The sequence below is a fragment of the Dermochelys coriacea genome, chromosome 14, assembly GCF_009764565.3.
Source record: "Dermochelys coriacea isolate rDerCor1 chromosome 14, rDerCor1.pri.v4, whole genome shotgun sequence".
NCBI classification, from domain to species: domain Eukaryota; kingdom Metazoa; phylum Chordata; order Testudines; family Dermochelyidae; genus Dermochelys; species Dermochelys coriacea.
The window spans coordinates 33574788-33589934 of NC_050081.1; the positions used below are offsets into that span (position 1 = coordinate 33574788).

General features: G+C 46.7%; 2 protein-coding genes and 1 pseudogene across 2 annotated transcripts in view; all 3 read left to right on the forward strand.

The window, feature by feature from the left end:
* Nucleotides 1-9151, forward strand: part of LOC119843290 (gastrula zinc finger protein XlCGF26.1-like) — a 30106-nt gene extending 20955 nt beyond the window's left edge. Inside the window, exon 7 of the transcript XR_006275556.1 lies at nt 9099-9151. The gene's annotated coding sequence lies outside the window, so the exon portion shown is untranslated. The remainder of the gene's footprint in view (nt 1-9098) is intronic.
* Nucleotides 1-15147, forward strand: part of LOC119843336 (butyrophilin subfamily 1 member A1-like) — a 1931986-nt gene that overhangs the window by 390308 nt on the left and 1526531 nt on the right. The gene's annotated exons all lie outside the window — the stretch shown is intronic.
* The window catches only part of LOC119843350, a 389996-nt pseudogene that overhangs the window by 347500 nt on the left and 27349 nt on the right, over nt 1-15147 (forward strand).

The following is a 15147-nucleotide window of genomic DNA, read 5'->3' on the forward strand; positions in this document are numbered from 1 at the left end:
GAGCCCAGGAAATCAGGTGTGAACATTTTCATAGAAACCATTTTCTGTCAGAAAATCCATTCAGACTAAACCACTTTGTTTCTTGAAATCATAACAAGTAGGATGAAAATTCTTTGCAAAAATATTTGTTTCCAAAACAAGAGCATTTCCTGTTCATCACAGTGCATTAAACTGTCTCGTCGTACACAAAGGGGAGACACTATGATCTTGAAAATTAGATGAGATGCTTCAGTCTGAGCTAAGTAGTTGCTGCTCTTAACAATTTCAAAATAATAAAATACAAATCCAATAGAATATTAGGTCATCATCTGATATGGCTCAGTGTGATAGGACACCTCCTAGTCTGCACTGCTACTAATGACACTCTTCAGTGGATCTCCATCATCCACCCATCGCGAGGTAGGAGGGAGAGAATTTTTATTAGGCTGAGAAAGGAGCAGGGACTTGTCTTAGCTGATGCAGCCAGTCAGTAGCAGAGTTGCTCTCAAATGAGCTCCACACCAACAACTGTTCATAGTAATTATTCAGCAAGTATTTTAGAAGAATTGGAATGTTAGAGAGGATCATGAACTGTTCCGGGACAATTAATGGAGAGCAGCATCAACATTGGTCAAACATATAATTGGTTGTGACCTATTTGCTTGGTCATAAAAGAGAACAACAAAGACCAGAGTTTCCTCCCTGTCAATAGCCCCCTCCTCAGCCAATCAAGGTTGAGACTTTGAGGGATGGGAGGCTAAGGGTTCTCACCAAATAGCCTAAAGAATGGCTCTGGTCACCACCAAGGGGATCACTCTCGGAGCACTATTCCACTCTCACCTCTCTGAGAGGACCTCCCACAACCCCCCTGACCCCCACTCCACACACAGAGCTCCTGGTGATGGGAGGAGAGCAGGAGAAAAGGACAAAGATGCAAGAGAAGAAGAGAAAGGTGAGGAGAGACACAGTAAAAGGGAAAACAAAAAGGAGAAACCCCAGTGTCCCCAGTAATTCTAAGGGACAAAGTCCTAGTTCAGAAATAAAATGCTGCCCCCACAATCTAGTGTTTTCCTTTCCTAAAAATCAGCCGGCACCTGATGGATCAGATTGAACAGGTTCCAAACCTCTCAGAGGCTCTTACCTTCTCTACAGGGACGTCTGTTTTCTAGCAAACCAGTACAAGACAAGGAGAAAACTCCAAAGAGGGTCCTCCTTGCGCTCACATACGTGCAAGTGAATGCTCTCTCAGTCCTCCAGGAGAGACCTCGAGAAGGAGACATGCTGAAGCAAAGCCACAGGGGTCTCCAAGGTTGCCCCTGTCCTGCACCCCTGTCCTGCCTGGCTGATGTCAAGATCTCTCTGTGAGATCATCGCCTCCCCACCACCTTTGTTCAATAGGCTGAGGTCCTGCCAAAGGCCCTTGTCATGTCACTGCCACACCCTCCCCTTGCCTGCCGTGCTGATGTCCTGCCCCTGTCCAGCCACACTGGATGTTTCAGCCACTTCCCCTGGATCACCCCACTCGATGAGCTTTCATTGTGGGCTCAAACCGACGACACAGTAAAACATCAGAGGCTTCTCCCCATGCTATGCTCAGTTTTTCATAAATTAGCAGACTTTATGGACAGAAGAGGCAATTGGAGCATGTCATCTGACCCCCTACATATCACATACTTTCTGTAGAGCATACTAGCTAGTTTTTGACTAAACACGTTCCAGAAAGGCATCTAGTTTTCATTAGAAGACACCAAGAGATGGGGAATTCCCACCACTTCCCTTTCTAGTTTCTTCCTTTGGTGATTCATCCTCATTGTTGAATATGTGTGTCCTATTTCTAATATGAATTGGTCTCTTTTGAGTTTCCAGCCACTAGGTCTTGTTATGCTTTTCTCTGCTAGATTAATAAGCCCTTTCATACCCGATAGTTTCTCTCCATGAAGTCACTTCAACACTTCAATGACGTCACCTCCCGATCTTTTTTATCTAAACAGGTTGAGCTCTTTCAATCGCTCACTGGCAGGCATTTTTCTCCAGCCCTCAAAACGTTTCATTGCTTTTTGCTGCCCCCTCTCCAATATTTCAAAATCTTTTTCAAAGGTGGACACCAAAACTGGATGCAGTACTCCATGATCAGCCTTCCTCGTGGTGTGTCACCTCCCTTTGTTCCTCATTGCTCTTTTCATATATCTAATGATGGCTTTAGTCCTGTTCACCACAGCATCACCCTGGGTGCTCATGTTGAATGACTTGCCCAGCATGGCCCCTAAATCCTCTTCACACTCAGTGCTTTCCTGGATACACTTCCCCATTCTGTAGGTGTGGCCTGCATGCTTTGTTGCTAGCAAAAGGACCCTTCATTTGGTTCTTTTCAAGCTTGGTTTCTTTGAATGGGTCCAGCTTATCAAGGGATCCGATTGCTCTGTGTCACTGTTCTGTCCTCATCATGAATTACCACTCTGCTACTATTTTATCACCCACCAATGTTAGCAGCAGTGATTTTATATTGGGTTGCATTTCACTGATATTTATTTTCAAGAATTTGTCCCTGAGAGCCTCTTCATATCCCTAGTGCCCAGAACCTGCTCCGCACAGCACAGCGAGAAAAGGCTGCCCAGCCCAGCTGTGCCATAGGGGCTAAGCACCGAACAATCTTAGGAACTCGTGTTCTCCATAGCTTCTGAACAACATGTGGGGGTCATCAGCTTACAAATACACTCTAGAGCGGTAGCATCCAGGAACGAAAGCACAGCATCTGCCAGGAAGGGAGTCCCCACAGAGGGGCACCATAATCTCCCAGGGAGAGAAAAGGCTCTCACTGCCATTTCTTAACCTCATGGGGTGTTCTCCTGCTCCGCCAACCCCACCCCTATTTCAGAATCTCCAGGTGCCTGAGAGAGCAGGAACCAGAGGCCATCCTGCACCTGGGACACAGATGGAGGTTGATGAACTACCTGCCTGTGGTGACCATGGTGTAGGACAGCACTCAAGACATGCGAATGCAGCTCCAGACCTGGAAGCAGCTTCCTTTGCTGGCAGGAGACCTTGCAGGTTGACGGGGGGTGAGACAGGCACTAACATGGGCATGGAAGTTTGGGGAACAGGACAGAGGCTGGGGCTGGGCAAAGAAGGCAGGGACTTGGGAAGAAAGAGAGAAGATCAACCACTTTCTGAATGTGGATTAGGATTATCTCCACTTTAGAGAGTGGGAAATTGAGGTGCCACGTGGGAGCAAGATTGCGATTTGGCCGAGCGTCTGAATAATCACTAAAGCCAAAATAGAAAAAGCTATTAAGTGTCAGAAGAAGATTAATCACAGAATTCAGAGTTCAGGGCTGACCAGCAAAGGTGTCGTATATGTCATAAACCAGAATGCGCTCTGCCACCTCCCTGGTCTCGGAGACAGAGGTACATCTCTTGGACAGGGGTTAGAGGATCTTTCTCTCAGACACAAAACTGTGAATAGTTTGGAAAACAAACCCTACATGTCATGTTGTTCACTGGCCCTGCTAGAAACTCCACCCTCCAACCATTGTGAACCAGGACCAGGGACACCATTCCACTCTCCTGTCTACATGTTCCTGTGCACCTGCAGACATTGCAGCTGGCACATGCATTGGTGCAGGCACTGTAACGGAGCTGGATGAATCACCCTGCTGGCCCACATACCCAGCAATCTCTCCCTGAGCAATTCATCCCACTGTCGGCTCCACCTCTCTTCATCCAGGAACCTCTAGAGCAGTCTCTCTTGATGGATTGTGTCCTTCTCCTCCTTGGCTCTTTGGAAAGCAAGGTTATTTTGGCTTCTCTTTGCCCCTGCTTAACCCCTCTGCCTATCAGTCCCCTCCTCTGCTCAGCCCCACTCCCCTAAAATGACCTCAGCCCCAGGGAACCACCCCCCAGCCCTGGATCCAAACACCTGCCCATTCTCTCCTCCTTCTCCCCCTTGGCAAGCCCTGACCACCACTTTCTTTCTTACCCGCTCTCATCCTTTCTCTGCCTGCCCAGTCTCTTTTCTGAACACTATTTCCATGATGGCTTCTGCCCAGCCCCACCCAGTACACAGCTAATCTGGGGAACTCACTGCCACAGGGTATCACAGAGACAAAATGACCAGCAGGCTGAGACACTGACAGGGATCATGAAAGCCTTCACAGTTACATTCGATCAGAGAATGAATTAAACCACCATAGGACAGGTCTCCAACCAGCCACTCACTCACAGGGAATCTCCCTGACATGGGAGAATTGTCCCATAGCACAGAATTGTCCATTGATTGGGGGCGGGGTCCCTCCCCCTCCCTCTACAGTAGCTGGCGCTGGTCCCTCCAGGAGTCACTGCTCTGAGCAGGGCTGTTCCCAGAAGCCTGTGGAAAGAGGCACATTTAGTCCCATAAAGCTCTGCTGACTCTCAGGGCTGGATTCAGACACGCCTGGGCCAGGCAAGGGACTACCTCATTGATCTGGTGTCCCACATGGAGTGGCAGTGGCAGGAGGCCCTCAAAGAGATGCTGGGACAGTGGCATAGGAGCTCTGCTCTGTCCCAGAAGAGGAGCAGGAGACTCTCCCCAAACCCCTTGGGATTAGCAAGGTGCTCACAGACAGGCAGGGGGCAGTTGTGGTACTCCAAGTCCTTACCTCCCCAGCCAGGGGGTGTGCTTGGGGAGGGGATCAGGACTGCTGTTCTCTTCCCCTCCCCCTGCACAGAGAGCCCCCTGCTGGGGTGGGGTTGGTGGGGTGCTCCAGAGAAGTGGGGCTGGGAGTTCAAATCCTATGGAGATGCCTGGGGCAGTTCCTTCTCCCAGAGCCATTGTCTCAGGCCCTCTTCAGACTCAGGCAGACAATGCTGCAGATGCTGCAGTGGGGGCAGATCTCCCCATCCCATCCCTGTCATTCCAGGCTGTGGGTGATGCAGTATCTGTTGCTGGCCCCTGTCAGAGCCAGGGCACTGGACTCTGGTGATTCCTATATTCCTGTGGAACACAAGCAAATTCTATTTGGAAAAAAAAAGGCCAATATTTCACCCAGGTGGATGAAAATTCATGAAGAGGTCAAACAAAGCTGAACCATGGATCATCTTGAAATAAAAGTTTCATTATGAATTTTTCATCCAGTCTCAATTATTATGCCCCAGATTTTGGTAAAGTGAGGCACAGAGAGTTGAAGTCACATAGCTGCAGAGCTGGGCTTAGATTATAGGAGTTCTTGGCCTCTTGTGACCTCCTCTTTCTAGATCCGTGGCTGTACTAGTTATCTATTCAGGCTGGGCTTCTCAAGGGAGTCTAAGGGAGTTAGGAGGCCAAGATGTACATGCCTTATTCCCATAGGCTCTTTTGTGAGTCCCAGCCTTCATTGTCTGAACTTCTGGAGAAGCCCAGGCCTTCAAAGTGAACAAGCTAGACACAGGACCAGGGTTACAAAGGCACCGAAAGAAGGAGACAGGTGCCTATTGGGATTTACAATAGCATCTAAGTAGGTTCAGGTCCTCACTCCCACTGAACAACCATGGGACTTAGCCAGCAAGCTCATTTAGGAGCATTGATCAATCCCCGTTGGTGCCTGTCTCCATCTTTGTGACCCTGGCCAACAGATAACACAGAAGCAGGGCTGGAATCGGAGAATGCTGGGGGAGATCATAGGCCCCATGCTATGTGGGTCTCAGGCTTGAGGGACAGAATGGCTCTTTTTGTTTTATCACCTAGGCATCTCTGCACTTGCCTCTGGGCCTCTGCTGCTGAGCTGTGCAGGGCTCCAGGGAGTGAGTCCCACCCGCCCTTAGGAAATAGACATGAATAAATCACCTTCCCGCAGCATCAGTCCTTCAATGCCAGTGATACGCAATGCCAGCTGCACACACTTCATCTGCAGAGAGCAACAGGTTTGAGTCTAGTTCTGTCTGTTCTGTCTCAGAAGGGCTGGGGATGGGGTGGGGGGGGGAGATTCTCAGATATCTGTGCCTTTAGCTTCTCGATTCTGGTATATAGATAGATATTGACCCCAAAATCTTGGTGCTGGATGACTGAATACGTCATGTGCTGCAAAAAAGGCCACAAAGGTCAGGAAGTTTGCTATTTCAATTAACTATGTTGGTGGATCAACATACAGGGGAAAATTAAGATGAGAAATAAGACCTGAAAATCCCTTCGGAGCAGGGCCAGTATAAAGCCCTCTCTACCTGCCTCCCTCACCTCACTGTGGTCTCTTTATTCCTTTTCACAGGCACCTTTGCCTTCCTGAAACCAACCTCCAACTTGACCTCAGATCTGAATCTCTTGGTGGCTGTTCCCTATTCTGTATTGCCCCCAATGATGAATCCGATCATCTAGAGCATGAGAAACAAGGAAATGAAAGGTGCACTGAGTAAACTGATAGGTTGGAGGTTATTCAGCAAGAATAAAATGTCTATATTTCTCCACTGATCACAAGTTCATTCTGTGTTTCTTTATAAATAGAATCATCTGATGACATTATTGCCTTCATGAGAACATACTTTGCAATCTGTTTATGCAGAATTGGGTATTTACATTAATAAAAATCCAGACAAATTTAACTCAAGGAAATTGTAGTTACTCTAGGTTTACATCAATGTAATTAAGATCGTAATCTAATCTATCTATCTATCTATGGAATGCTAGACATCACCATTCTATGTAATAATCAGTAGCCATAGCAAAGTTCCTAGTGGGTTCTCTGGCTCTTCTTTGTCAGGATAATAACTCTGATGGAGGTATCAACGCATTTGTTCTTTGTTTTTTGTTTGTTTGTCAGTTTTTTAGTTTATTTTTGTTGAGTTGTTTGTTGTTTTTATTTGTTTCTTTGTTCCAGGTGGGTTTGCAGGTGGGAAGGCCTGTTGAGACGGTGAGAGTTTGGTTAGACAGGATTTTCAATATTTGCCTTCTCTTGAGAGTGCTCATATGTCATATCTTTGATGGGGTTTTCTGAGTGAGCTGAAGGTTTGCTCCCCACAATGATAAAAGGGTGCAAAAGAAGTTTCTGCATGGCTAAGTTCCTCCTGACTCGATTAGGTATATACTGTTTGGATATTATTGTATTATGAATGACGTGTTAGGGGACAAAGAGCCTCAGGTAGCTGTCTTTGATTATTTTAACCTGAAGAAGAGCTCTGTGTAACTCAAAAGCTTGTCCCTCTCACCAACAGAAGATTGTCCAATAAAAGTTATTACCTCACCCATCTTCTCTATGTCAGAGCTGTGTCATTCTTGCTATAGTGCAAAGACTGTTTTGAAGAGAAACTTTTTCCAGTGTTTTCTAAAGAAAATCCAACTTGGGATAATGAGGCCAAGTTTGGATGCCATTGAAGTCACTGAGTTTAGCCCCTCACTTCAAAGAAATTAGGATTTGGCCAAGAGCCTGTATACACAAGGATCCAGAATTGGCTGTCAGACCCCTGGAGATAGTGAGTGTGACAGAAATGTAAGGGTCTGATATCCCAACTCAGCTGAACTAGCATCAATGTAGAGTAAACACATTCACATCACCAATTTAATACTGATGAGGTTCTGGCCCAAAGTCTCTGGGCTACAGTCAGCAGTGACATGAACACTGGTGTAAATTACTAGTTTGGGATCATTTTGTTCTAGCCTTGATGTAAGTGGAAAAGTGCCACCACATGCACTGATCTGGGGTTCCATACGCTATCCTATGTAGATCTATTCATTTCCAAGCTGAGAAAGGATCTCAGAAGTTGTTACTATTAGAACACCATCTTTCTGCATGGTTCTGTACACTACATATATGACGGACAAAAACAGATCATGGGATTAGACAGAGAGACAGACAGATAGGATCATTTCTTCTCCTAACACACAACCTCATTTAGTCATAATGACAGATTTCTCTTTGATTGTGAATTATGTTAGCTAGCTAGCTAGATAACAAATAACCTATGAAAATTATTGTGCTTCTTCCGGTTAATGATTGTCTTTGTCCACATCATGATTGTCTTATAAGTACTCGTTATTAAACATTATTTGGCAAAGATTGTTTATGACTATATCTTACTCCATTGCTCATTTACAAACAGCTCATCAAAAGTACTCGGTGTTTGGACTTTGAGCTGTTTTGAGTGGATACATTTTAAACATGCTGTGTGTTGTTTCTCTGAATAAATGGACGTATCACACATGGGTTCCTGGAAAACCAAGGGGCTAATTCTCAGCTGGTTTAAATTGTCATCGCTCTGTTGAAGTCAATAGATCTCTGAGAATTTACACCAGCTGAGGATCTGGTCCAAACACATGAGTGGCCCCATTGAAGGTTTAAAGAAAAACTTATACTTAAGTCCCTGTTGGTTATGGGTTAGGGTAAAAGATAGGGCTTAAGGATAACCCCAAACTGGTGTCAGACCCTGACTCTGTACAAGTTACTCTCCTTTCCCAATCAAATAAAGCCCTGAAATAGGTGCACTAGAATTATTCTCCCTTTCTGGGTTCTGGATGATTAACATGAAATAACAGTTTATCCCAAAGCCAGAATCTCTGGGTCTTTTTCTCCAAACTCACCAGTTCAGTATGCCGATTCCTCACCAACCTCTCCCTCCTGGACGTCCTGCTCACCAGCATGGTCATCCCCATGGTGAGCAATCAGGAGACGAGTTGCTTCCCTAGCTACCACGCCCAGGCCTACTTCCACTGCCTGATGGACTGCATGGAGTTCTTCCTCTTTCATATCATGTCCTTAGACTTCCAAATGGTCATCTCATACCTGCTGCAATACGTCACTATTGGGAGCAATCGGATCTGCCTCTGGCTGGTGGCTGCCTCATGGCGAGGGGTAACATTTGCAAAAGCACTTCTGTGACAAGGTTCCATTTCCAAAAATGCCTTAGTTACTCAGGCCAGATTTTTAAAGGTATTTAGGTGCGTTGTGAGATTTTCAAAAACATCTTATCACTTAACACCCATTGATTTCTATAGGTATTAAGCATCTAGGTTCTTTAGATAATCCTCCATAGATACCTACATATCTTTAAAAATATGGCCGTATTGTATGTATAAGTGCCAAAGTCACTTTTGAAAATAAGACTTGGTACCTAAATAACTTGGTGGGGGATGATAATTTTACCCAATGGCAGTAAATGGAGGAGAATCTGTGTGCGTGTAAGCCCTGGTCTACACTAGGCGTTGAGGTCGAATTTAGCAGCGTTAAATCGATGTAACCCTGCACCCGTCCACATGACAAAGCCCTTTTTTTTGACTTAAAGGGCTCTTAAAATCGATTTCCTTACTCCACCCCGAAAAGGGGATTAGTGCTGAAATCGGTTTTGCTGGGTCGAATTTGGGGTACTGTGGATGCAATTAGATGGTATTAGCCTCCGGGAACTATCCCAGAGTGCTCCATTGTGACCGCTCTGGACAGCACTCTCAACTCAGATGCACTGACCAGGTAGACAGGAAAAGGCCTGCGAACTTTTGAATTTCAATTTCCTGTTTGGCCAGTGTGGCAAGCTGCAGGTGACCATGCAGAGCTCATCAGCAGAGGTGACCTTGATGGAGTCCCAGAATCGCAAAAGAGCTCCAGCATGGACCAAACGGGAGGTACGGGATCTGATTGCTGTATGGGGAAAGGAAGCCATGCTATCAGAACTACGTTCCAGTTTTCGAAATGCCAAAACATTTGTGAAAATCTCCCAGGGCATGAAGGACAGAGGCCATAACAGGGATCCGAAGCAGTGCCCCGTGAAACTTAAGGAGCTGAGGCAAGCCTACCAGAAAACCAGAGAGGCGAACGGCCGCTCCGGGTCAGAGTCCCAAACATGCCGCTTCTATGATGAGCTGCATGCCATTTTAGGGGGTTCAGCCACCACTACCCCAGCTGTGTTGTTTGACTCCTTCAATGGAGATGGAGGCAACACGGAAGCAGGTTTTGGGGACGAGGAAGACAATGATGAGGAGGCTGTAGATAGCTCACAGCAAACAAGTGGAGAAACCGGTTTTCCCGACAACCAGGAACTGTTTCTCACCCTGGACCTGGAGCCAGTACCCCCCGAACCCACCCAAGGCTGCCTCCCGGACCCACCAGGCAAAGAAGGGACCTCTGGTGACTGTACCTTTTAAAATACTAGACAAGGTTTAAAAGCCAGCATGTTTAATGATTAATTTGCCCTGGCATTCGTGGCTCTCCTGGATATACTCCCAAAGCCTTTGCAAAAGATTTCTGGGGAGCGCAGCCTTATTCCATCCACCATGGTAGGACACTTTACCACTCCAGGCCAGTAGCACGTACTCGGGAATCACTCTCACAGATCTTGGGAGACAGGCCAGTCCTTGCTTACAGACAGCCCCCCAATCTGAAGCAAATACTCGCCAGCAACCACACACCACACAACAGAACCACTAACCCAGGAAGCTATCCTTGCAACAAAGCCCGTTGCCAACTCTGTCCACATATCTATTCAGGGGATACCATCATAGGGACTAATCACATCAGCCACACTATCAGAGGCTCGTTCACCTGCGCATCTACCAATGTGATATATGCCATCATGTGCCAGCGATGCCCCTCTGCCATGTACATTGGCCAAACTGGAAAGTCTCTATGTAAAAGAATGAATGGACACAAATCAGACGTCAAGAATTATAACATTCAAAAACCAGTTGGAGAACACTTCAATCTCTCTGGTCACTCGATTACAGACCTAAGAGTGGCTATCCTTCAACAAAAAAGCTTCAAAAACAGACTCCAAGGAGAGACTGCTGAATTGGAATTAATTTGCAAACTGGATACAATTAACTTAGGCTTGAATAGAGACTGGGAATGGATGAGTCATTACACAAAGTAAAACTATTTCCCCATGAAGAAAAGGAGTACTTGTGGCACACAAGTACTCCTTTTCTTTTTGCGAATACAGACTAACACGGCTGCTACTCTGAAATATTTCCCCATAGTATTTCTCCCCCCCACCCACCCCCCACTGTTCCTCTGATATTCTTGTTAACTGCTGGAATTAGCCTACCTTGCTTGTCACCATGAAAGGTTTTCCTCCTTCCCCCCCCTGCTGCTGGTGATGGCTTATCTTAAGTGATCACTCTCCTTACAGTGTGTATGATAAACCCATTGTTTCATGTTCTCTGTGTGTGTATATAAATCTCTCCTCTGTTTTTTCCACCAAATGCATCCGATGAAGTGAGCTGTAGCTCACGAAAGCTTATGCTCTAATAAATTTGTTAGTCTCTAAGGTGCCACAAGTACTCCTTTTCTTTTTGCGAATACAGACTAACACGGCTGCTACTCTGAAATCGGGAGTCATTGTAGAACAAAGCATTGCAGTGTATATTTGCTGGCATTTAAACAACATCCATTCTTTATCTCTCTGTGTTATCCTCAGGAGAGTGATATCATTCATGGTCACCTGGTTGAAATAGGGTGCTTTTCTTAATTGAACATTCAGAGGTGCCCGTTCCTGCTGGGCTGTTTGCCTATGGCTGAATAGAAATGTTCCCCGCTGTTAGCTACACGGTGGGGGGGAGGCAAAATGCGACCTTGTAATGAAAGCACATGTGCTATGTATGTAATTTTAATAGCAAGGTTTACCGTGAAAGAGTGTACCCATTCTTCTATAAAATGTGTCTTTTCAAATACCACTGTCCCTTTTTTTTTCTCCACCAGCTGCATGTGTTTCAAGGATCACAGGATCTTCTCCTTCCCAGAGGCTAGTGAAGATTAGAAGGCGAAAAAAACGCACTCGCAATGAAATGTTCTCTGAGCTCATGCTGTCCTCCCACACTGACAGAGCACAGACAAATGCATGGAGGCAGACAATGTCAGAGTGCAGGAAAGCACAAAATGACCGGGAGGAGAGGTGGCAGGCTGAAAAGAGTAAGTGGCGGGCTGAAGAGAGGGCTGAAGCTGAAAGGTGGCAGCAGCGTGATGAGAGGAGGCAGGATTCAATGCTGAGGCTGCTGGAGGATCAAACTAATATGCTCCAGCGTATGGTTGAGCTGCAGGAAAGGCAGCAGGAGCACAGACTGCCACTACAGCCCCTGTGTAACCAACCACCCTCCTCCCCAAGTTCCATAGCCTCCTCACCCAGACACCCAAGAATGCGGTGGGGGGGGCCTCTGGCCACCCAGCCACTCCACCCCAGAGGATTGCCCAAGTAACAGAAGGCTGGCATTCAATAAGTTTTAAACTTTTAAAGTGTTGTGTGGCCTTGTCCTTCCCTCCTCCACCACCCCTCCTGGGCTACCCTTGGTAATTATCCCCCTATTTGTGTGATGAATTAATAAAGAATGCATGAATGTGAAGCAACAATGACTTTATTGCCTCTGCAAGCGGTGATCGAAGGGAGGTGGGGAGGGTGGTTAGCTTACAGGGAAGTAGAGTGAACCAAGGGGTAGGGAATTTCATCAAGGAGAAACAAACAGAACTTTCACACTGTAGCCTGGCCAGTCATGAAACTGGTTTTCAAAGCTTCTCTGATGCGCACCGCACCCTCCTGTGCTCTTCTAACTGCCCTGGTATCTGGCTGTGCGTAACCAGCAGCCAGGCGATTTGCCTCAACTTCCCACCCCACGATAAATGTCTCCTCCTTACTCTCACAGATATTGTGGAGCGCTCAGCAAGCAGTAATAACAGTGGGAATATTGGTTTTGCTGAGATCTAACCGAGTCAGTAACCTGCGCTAGCGCGCTTTTAAACGTCCAAATGCAGATTCTACCACCATTCTGCACTTGCTCAGCCTGTAGTTGAACAGCTCCTGACTACTCTCCAGGCTGCCTATGTATGGCTTCATGAGCCAGAGCATGAAGGGGTAGGCTGGGTCCCCAAGGATAACTATAGGCATTTCAACATCCCCAACGGTTATTTTCTGGTCTGGGAAGAAAGTCCCTTCCTGCAGCTTTTGAAACAGACCAGAGTTCCTGAAGATGTGAGCGTCATGTACCTTTCCCGGCCATCCCACGTTGATGTTGGTGAAATGTCCCTTGTGATCCACCAGTGCTTGCAGCACTATTGAAAAGTACCCCTTGCGATTTATGTACTCGCTGGCTTGGTGCTCCGGTGCCAAGATAGGGATATGGGTTCCATCTATGGCCCCACGACAGTTAGAGAATCCCATTGCAGCAAAGCCATCTACTATGACCTGCACATTTCCCAGGGTCACTACCCTTGATATCAGCAGATCTTTGATTGTGTTGGCTACTTGCATCACAGCAGCCCGCACAGTAGATTTGCCCACTCCAAATTGATTCCCGACTGACCAGTAGCTGTCTGGCATTGCAAGCTTCCACAGGGCTATTGCCACTCACTTCTCAACTGTGAGGGCTGCTCTCATCTTGGTATTCTTGCACCTCAGGGCAGGGGAAAGCAAGTCACAAAGTTCCATGAAAGTGTCCTTATGCATGCAAAAGTTTCGCAGCCACTGGGAATTGTCCCAGACCTGCAACACTATGCAGTGCCACCAGTCTGTGCTTGTTTCCCGAGCCCAGAATCGGCGTTCCACCGCATGAACCTGCCCCATTAGCACCATGATGCCCACATTGGCAGGGCCCATGCTTTGAGAGAAGTGTGTGTACATGTCCTCATCACTCTCGTCACCGCACTGATGTCGCCTACTCGCCCAGTTTTGCTTTGTCAGGTTCTGGTGCTGCATATACTGCTGGATAATGTGTGTGGTGTTTAATGTGCTCCTAATTGCCAAAGTGATCTGAGCGGGCTCCATGCTTGCTGTGGTCTGGCGTCTGCACAGAAAAAAGGCGCAGAACGATTGTCTGCTGTTGCCCTGACGGAGGGAGGGGCGACTGACAACATGGCTTACAGGGTCGGCTTACAGGGAATTAAAACCAACAAAGGGGGTGGCTTTGGGAGAAACTGAATGGCCGCCTCAAGGATAGAACTCAAAACCTCAAGGATAGAACTCAAAACTGGGTTTAGCAGGCCTTCGATTTCACAGAGGGAGGGAGGAGAAAATGAATACAAAACAAATCTGATCTATTTCTTGTTTTGAGCCACTTCATCTATCTTTATACATCATGCTGGCAGCAGACTGTGCAGTATGACTGCTAGCCATCGTCACCTCCTGGGTTCTCGGCAGAAAATGGTGCAGTATGACTACTGGCCATCACTGCCAGTAGGACTCAATCGCCATGAGATGAAACAAGGGAAATGACCTAGCTGAGTCACTCCCATGTTTGCCCTGGCGCCCGGTTAAAAGAGCACTCAGGACTACATTGATGATAGCTACCAGTCATACTGCACTGTCTGCTGCCAAAAGGCAATAAACTGCTGCTGTGTAGCAATGCAGTACCATGTTCACCAGCACCCAGGAGACATACGGTGATGGTTAGCTGAGCGGGCTCCATGCTTGCCATGGTATGGCGTCTGCACAGGTAACTCAAGAAAAAAGGTGCAAAACGATTGTTTGCCCTTGCTTTTACGGAGGGAGGGAGGGAACGGGGGCCTGACGATATGTACACAGAACCACCCGCGACAATAGATTCATAGATTCATAGATACCAAGGTCAGAAGGGACCATTTGGATCATCTAGTCCGACCTCCTGCACAGCGCAGGCCACAGAATGTCACCCACCCACTCCTATGATAAACCTCACCCATGTCTGAGCTATTGAAGTCCTCAAATCATGGTTCAAAACTTCAAGGAGCAGTGAAGCCTCCCTCCAGTCAACCATGCCCCATGCTACAGAGGAAGGCAAAAAAACCTCCAGGGCCTCTCCAATCTGCCCTGGAGGAAAATTCCTTCCCGACCCCAAATATGGCAATCAGCTAAACCCTGAGCACATGGGCAAGATTCACCAGCCAGATACCCAGGAAAGAATTTTCTATAGTAAATCAGATCCCATCCATCTAATATCCCATCTCAGGGGATTTGGCCTATTTACCCTGAATATTTAAAGATGAATTACTTACCAAAATCCCATTATCCCATCATACCATCTCCTCCATAAACTTATCGAGTAGAATCTTAAAACCAGATAGATCTTTTGCCCCCACTGCTTCCCTTGGAAGGTTATTCCAAAACTTCACTCCTCTGATGGTTAAAAACCTTCGTCTGATTTCAAGTCTAAACTTCCTGGTGGCCAGTTTATACCCATTTGTTCTTGTGTCCACATTGTTGCTGAGCTTAAATAATTCCTCTCCCTCTCCTATATTTATCCCTCTGATATATTTATAGAGAGCAATCATATCTCCCCTC